This window comes from Gavialis gangeticus, unplaced genomic scaffold (genome assembly GCF_001723915.1).
Source record: "Gavialis gangeticus isolate Ggan-Ray unplaced genomic scaffold, GavGan_comp1, whole genome shotgun sequence".
Lineage (NCBI taxonomy): Eukaryota > Metazoa > Chordata > Crocodylia > Gavialidae > Gavialis > Gavialis gangeticus.
Window position 1 is genome coordinate 162,106,910 of NW_017729024.1, and position 6,791 is coordinate 162,113,700.

The 6,791-nt window shown below is 45.6% G+C and overlaps 1 long non-coding RNA gene across 1 annotated transcript in view; it reads right to left on the reverse strand.

The window, feature by feature from the left end:
• Positions 1-2,835: 2,835 nt before the first annotated feature.
• The window catches only part of LOC109298269, a 9,318-nt gene continuing 5,362 nt past the window's right edge, over positions 2,836-6,791 (reverse strand). The window contains exons 2-3 of the long non-coding RNA XR_002097572.1: positions 4,243-4,248; positions 2,836-2,931 (exon numbers count right to left, since the gene is read on the reverse strand). This is a non-coding gene — a long non-coding RNA (uncharacterized LOC109298269). The remainder of the gene's footprint in view (positions 2,932-4,242; positions 4,249-6,791) is intronic.

Below are 6,791 nucleotides of genomic sequence, written 5' to 3' on the forward strand. Positions count from 1 at the left end.
TGCCTACCTGGCTGGACTCATTTGAGTCCCGTTTCTCTTTTTTGGGTTTTTTGTTGTTCTCCCGCCCTGGTGGGGGGTCGGGCTAGAAGATCTACTAGGTCCCTTCCGACCCTTAATCTATGAATCTATAAATCTATGAATCTATGAGATAATCTTACTAGAAGAGATTACAACTACTGTAAATAGGCAATTGGGTGTATCAAATCTATTTTTCTAGGCATTGTATACCCGAGGCCTGCTGATATTTTTTCCAATGGAGAATTGAAAACAAGAATGCCTGATCTGTTAGAATCTGATATCAGAGTCACTGGGGACATGTAGAATAGAGAGGCAGATAAGAGAAAAGATATTGGTATGACTAAATATCACTGGATCTGCCACCGCCCAATGAAAATGATGTTCTGCCCTTTTACAATGGGAAACAATAAATACAAACAGCTTGGGCCAATAATTGCTATTCAGTCCTCCAAGACGGCTCTATAGGAGGCTGTCTCATGAGTATCTGATGCAATTTCTGCCTTCAGGAAATCCTTCTCCCGTGGTGTTCTCACCCTTTTTTTACACAGCAAAAGAAGGCTGTTATGAGGTTAAGTATCCCACGAAAGCTGGGATCACTGCTCAAGTTGTGGGACTCTGACGTTAATATAAAAACCGTAAGAAATGGTGGTGGCAGCACTATGGAATTAAGCTAAATCTGAACAAACCCAAAGGATATTAACAGACTATTCATAAAAACAGACAAAAACTCTTGGAGCCACAGAAATAACACATCTGAGCAGAACCTAATGTTTAAAGTCTGTGTGTTCCTTCTCAAGTTGTTCAGTCATTGAAAGGAATAAACAGAAACCTTGGTCAACGTTCAAGAACAACCTAAGAAGGTTTGCTGCCCCAGTTTCAAAATGGAAGGGGCTCTTCCCTATGAAGGTTGATACAACAAAAGGCAGAATTTGCTTTTGTTCCAACACTCTGGTTCAGTTTGTCAAAGACAAAAAATTCAGAGAGGCAGGAGTGGTTGATGGACAAAGTCTGTTCGTGTTTATTCTTTTCTATTTTGAGAGATGTCACACTAATTTTATGATCCTGCTAAAGAGAATTGTTGGCTCATGTTGGTTAGGAAACAGAAATTCTTCGCATAACATAGTCCTTAACTAACATGGCTAAGAATTTCTCAGCATAAGCCCTGACCTACATGTGTTGGAAATAATTATACCTTGATGTTAAGACTGCGTTCATTCAATAATGGTTTTATTTTCCATACTAAAGAAAATAATCAAAAACATACAACCTTTTCAAATTAAAGTAGATCAAATGCAAAAAACAAGCCCCTGCCATAAAAAAAACCTATCTGTTTAACCACAACTCTATATCCCATCACTACTTTGATTTGTAATAATTGGAGGAAAACACTTCAGGCCTCAATCTCAGACAGCCTGGATATGGGTAGCAGCAAGGAAGAATGAATAGCTCCCTGATTAAATGCCTCCTAGCCCCTGAGCAACTTCAGGTTATTCCTAACCAACATCAGTAGTGTAAGGCCTCTCAGGGACCTCTCAGCAGTCGAGTGCTGAGCACAGTGGAATTCCACTTGGCTACGACCCTCTCTTCTGTTCTGCTCATGCTGTGCCCCAGACACAACCTCACCTTCCCCTGGGACATGGCTGGCACAGCAAGTGATAAAGCCACTTCCACTAGTTTTCTGGCACCAGGAATGTCCTCTGTGCAAAGAGAATTTTCCAGCAGGTATCTCTGGCCAATTTAGTCAACCAGAGAATCCAGGATTTAAGTTTCTAAATTAAAGAGGTTACCACTAGAAAAGCTCTGTTTCTAGAGACAGGAGTACCAGACAGAAATATTAAGCAGTGATATGAAGAACAGTATATGGAAACAGACACTACTCACATATTTCCAAAATCACTTATTTATATCCTACTGTTAAACCGCCTAATGCATATCCCTGGGGTTTTCTAAAATGAGCGTTTCTTGCCCACTAACTTGAAGTGATCAAATTTTGCTATGATTTAAACATGTAATAAAAGTGCAACACACAGGATTTCTGATTAGAAACTGTATTTCATTTCCTGCTCTGAAGCACATGATATAGTTCTGAGTTAGAAAGGTCAATAGCCTTATCTAATTACCAGGGTCATTTACCAAAGAAAGTGTGTAGCATAAAATGTAAAGAGGTTCTGAGTTGGAGAGTCTTGTTAAGGGGAGATGGGGGGAGGGGGGTCTGAGTTCAATGAAGATTATGAGCCTAGGGCATGGATGGCAGGGTCCCAGAAAAGGTTTAAAGGAAGGGCCAACAGCTCTGAGCTAGGGGAGAAGTTAACTGAGCCAGTGGGGGAAAGGATTGCTTTTCGGTTGGAGATCTCAGCTAGGAGCAAGAGGTGTTTTTTAGCCTGGATTGTGAAAGGAGGAGTTCCTGGCTTAATGAGGAAGACAAAAGTTGAATCTGGGGACAAATCAGGAAGAAGAGAGCTGGGTTGAAGGGAGGTGAGGGTCTTGGTGGGGGAAATTCCTGAACCAGAAGGAAAATAAGGTGGGTTACTAGGGCTGAGTGATGAATTGGTGGGTGAAAATATTTGTCTGGGAGAGTGAAGAGACAATGGCTGAATGGGAACATTTCCTTATTTGTTTGTTCCTTCTTCTCCTGTGAAAGACAATGCTGCAATGATGGTCTCCTCCTGGTAGGCACACTAACAGTCTAAATCAGGCTTGTCCAACATACAGCCCACAGGCCGCCATGAGGCTCTCCAACCTGTTTCCTGAGACCAGAGGTGCTGCGACAGGAAACAAAAGTAAACACTATACTTTCATTTCCGGGAGGTAATGTGATACCGCTTCCTGTGAAGTCTTTCAATGTGGCTCGCCAGCCCGCTGGGTGATAAAAAGTTCATGTTCAGGCCCCACATTCAAAAAGGCTGGACACCCCTGATCTAAATGCTGGACTTCTACAAGAGAAAGCAGCAACTTCCCAGTGCAGAGATAAGCAAGCTTCCTAAGCCAGGCTGCACAAACCATTTCTTTTAATTAAACAGTGTATGCTAGATTAATAGCGGTCATGAACTCAAAGAAATTCTTGCTGAAAACACAAGGGAGAAACAAGCGAATCTTGGAAAGTGACTGTGTAATTGTCTGGTTCAATCCCGGACCCCGATGATGCATAGCTGTGCTTCTAGCACACTCCCCAAGTTATGAAGAGCTGAATAATGACCTTGCTTCTGCCTTCTAGCGTTCAGGAATATGATTTTGTTCGTGACATGTAAGGAGGGGTGACAGGACAGGGATGCTTCATTCAGCTTACTGGAGCCTAGAAAATTTTTTAAAGAGAAGAGAAATAACCTTCATCTGAGGTTAGATGAAATTGCACCCAAACACCACTTCTACTGGACTTCTTATCTCCTTGTTTTCACATGTCTCATGCCAGCTACCTGTATACAGTGGGGTGGGTGTTGATGTTTCAGACAACTACATATTAACTTTGTCATGGAGGGGGGAGGGAGAACCTCATTAGAGCTCTCTCTGAAACATGCACATAATTTAGAATTTGCTACTGTGGGTTATTTTTTAATTTGGTTCCAAGTGCCTTGTAATACTGTAAAAATTCTGCCTCAAATAGAGTTGTGGTCACACTTCTCCTTTATGATCCAATTAAGCCCATGTTTTATTTCCCTGTTCCTTAAATGGCCTTGTATGAACAACTTCACGTGCCACTAAACGGATTAGCACTAAGTTACAGTCCAGATTCACTTTATAGCTACAGTTTCCCTTTCTGGTTAAAGTAAAACACAACGAAATGTAAAACCACACTTCAAGCTCTTTCCTAGGATTTCTCCCTAGCCTGTTTGTGCCCCAGTCCTTCCTTCCCTTGGTTTCAGAGAGAGATGTTCAAATCTTTTCCATTCTAGCCTGGTGAGGTAATAAAAACACTTATCCCTATGACCTGCCCTGGAACTGCTCACCAAAGCTAGAGTATGAATGACACAGCAGATAACTTCTTAGGGAAGCCAGAAGAAAGTTCCTCATTTAAAACCCTTTCCTCTTAACCATATGACTATTCCAGACTAGTATCTTCTCCTGCTACAGTTTCACCCACCATCTATGTCCATTCTCACTTGGCATGCATCTCAAACATCTTTCTATCAAACCAGATTTGATTTCCATGTACATGTTCCTTTTTCTACTTCACGTTGCTACTAGAAGTGTCATTTTTATTGTTTCTTTCTGTTCAGAACCATTTACTGATGTCTACTTGACTGGAGTTGTTTTTTTCCCCCTTTCTTTCTAGTTGAGAAACATTTCAGCAATAAATTGTTCTGTGTTGATCTTTTTAGATCTTTCACCAGCCTTCGAGACAGCTTATCCTGAGGTGCTGACAAAGTTTTTGAAAGACCTAATTGGTATTCATGGGACCACTCTAAATTGGTTCCACTCTTTCCCAGCAGGGAGACCCCAGCGGGCCATGATGGGTGGGTACTCAGGACCCCTCAGGACGTTTCCTATGGTTCCCCTGGGGCTTCATATTGGTGGCATGCCTGTTCACCATCTACAATAAACCAGTGGGTGAGATAATTGTGGAGATCTGAATTAAGATATCATCAGTACACTGATGACACCCAGGCCACTCTCATCTGACCTAGGATCTGCAGTTTTGGTCCTTCCCCAGTTTCTGACAGCAACTTGGAACCCAAACTGGACCCAGACAAGACACAGGTTATGGTGGTGTGCAAGCTGCTTGACTTGGGAGGACTGGGACCCCTGTCAGTGATGAAGTTCAACCTCCCCTTGTCACTAAGGGTTGCAACCATGGGGTGCTCCTGATCCTCTGCTTTACCTGGATCTGCAAAAAGTGTGGTAGCTAGGAGTGCCTTTCATCAACTCCACCTGGGAAGAAGGTTATTTCAGATTTGGATATGGCCACCTTTGCAAGCCATGCCTTTGTAACTTCAAGGCTAACCTAGTGCAGTATGCTATATGTGGGACTGCCCTCGATAACCATCTGGAAGTTGCAGCTGGTGCTGAACGTGACAACATACTTTCTGACAGAGATGGGTCCCCAAGGACACAGGTCCAGTGCGCCAGAGTCTGCACTGGATCCCAATAGCTTTCTGGGCATAATTCAAAATGCTTTTTTTGACCTATAAAGCCCTACATGGTCTGATCATCATGTACCTAAGGGACTGCCTCCTCCCTTATGACCTGTCTTGATCCATAAGGTCAGCTGAGGGCAGCCTCCTGTTAGTTCCATAGTACCATCAGTTAGTCAAGTTCACTTGTCAAAAAATATGTGGCAGGTCATTTCCAGTGGTCACACCTCAGCTTTGGGACATCCTTCCCCTTGGCCCATGAGAGCCTGAGCCTGGGCATCTAGAAGCATTGCAAAACCTTTCTATTTGGGCAAGTGTTTAGCAAGCAAAGGTAATCCAGGATATTTCTCAGGGAGTTCTTCTTTTATATTATATTTTAATATTCTATCTGCTTTACCAGTTATTTTGTCTGTGTCCCGGGAGGCAAAGTAACGCGTGGCACTTACCAGCAGCTCGGGACGAGACGCATGTGGGACGGAAGGAGGAACCCGCGCAGCTCGTTAGCCACCTTTTTGTGCAATTACGGCTGGCCAGTGATGTCAGCATCAGACGCCGGACGGCAGAAATAAAAATGGCGGCCACAGCAGCGGAAGGGGTGGATAGACGAGGAATGGAGCTGCTGCTGACACCAGCAGCTAGGAAGACTCCACGCGCTGGTCCCGAGGAGCCTGACAAGCAGGAGTCGACGCAGGCTGGGGGAGAGTGGAGCACCCTGACAAAAGCCCCCACCGGACAACAAAGGAGCAACGGGCTGACCGATCAGAGGGAGAACTGAAGTGGCACCTGGAAGCACGACAGGACCCAGGTGGGAGTGCCAGGACAACGGGGTGCGAAGGACGGCATGACAGGGGGCAAAGACCCTTGGAGAGCCCTGAAGGGGTTTGTGATCAGGGTGGGTATCACCGCCGGGGTCCATCGTGTTGAGGAATGGAGAGGAGTTAGTCCAGGAAGCGACAAGCTAAGAGGAGAACAATCCCTCCCCGTTAGGCTCCGGGGAAGGGGATAAAAGGGGGGCAGGAATAGGTTACTGGTCAGTTTTGTTTAGTCATTTTGTTTTGTTACCCCGGGCAACAGGGATAAGTGTCCCTGGGGCAGGGCTGCAGAGAAGCCTCAGCAGAGTGCCCCTAGTGGGGTAGATACCCTTGAAGGAAGGGACGGGAGTGTGAAGGGCTGTAGGGGCAGGCCCACGTGGGCAAGCAGGGCCTTTAGCCGCTGGCTCCTAGATACGACACGGAGAGGGTGACCCCACGGGAGAGGCCGCAGATAATGGCTGGACGGCACATCGAAGGTGGCGTGAGGCTGGTGTGTAGGGGTGGAGCCCAGTGAGCGACCATCGGGCAAAACCCGGGCCACCAAGGGTCGCGTTAACCAACCCCACCTACCGAGAACACCAAGTTGTGGCAGACGAGATCGGGGTTGGCGACGCGGGGAGGAGAGAACTACTCCGGCGATAAAACAAGCCTGGAAGGGGCGTGACATCCGCCGTTAGATCAAAATTTAGTTAGGGAGCTTCTGGAGGGGCTGGACATTTTTAAGTCAGCTGGCCTGGATGATCTTCACCCTAGAGTCCTGAAGGAACTCGCTAGGGTCATTGCAAGTCCCCTGGCATGGCTTTATGAACACTCATGGTGCTCTGGAGAGGTGCCGGAGGACTGGAAGAGGGCCAACGTGGTTCCCATCTACAAAAAGGGGAGAAAAGAGGAC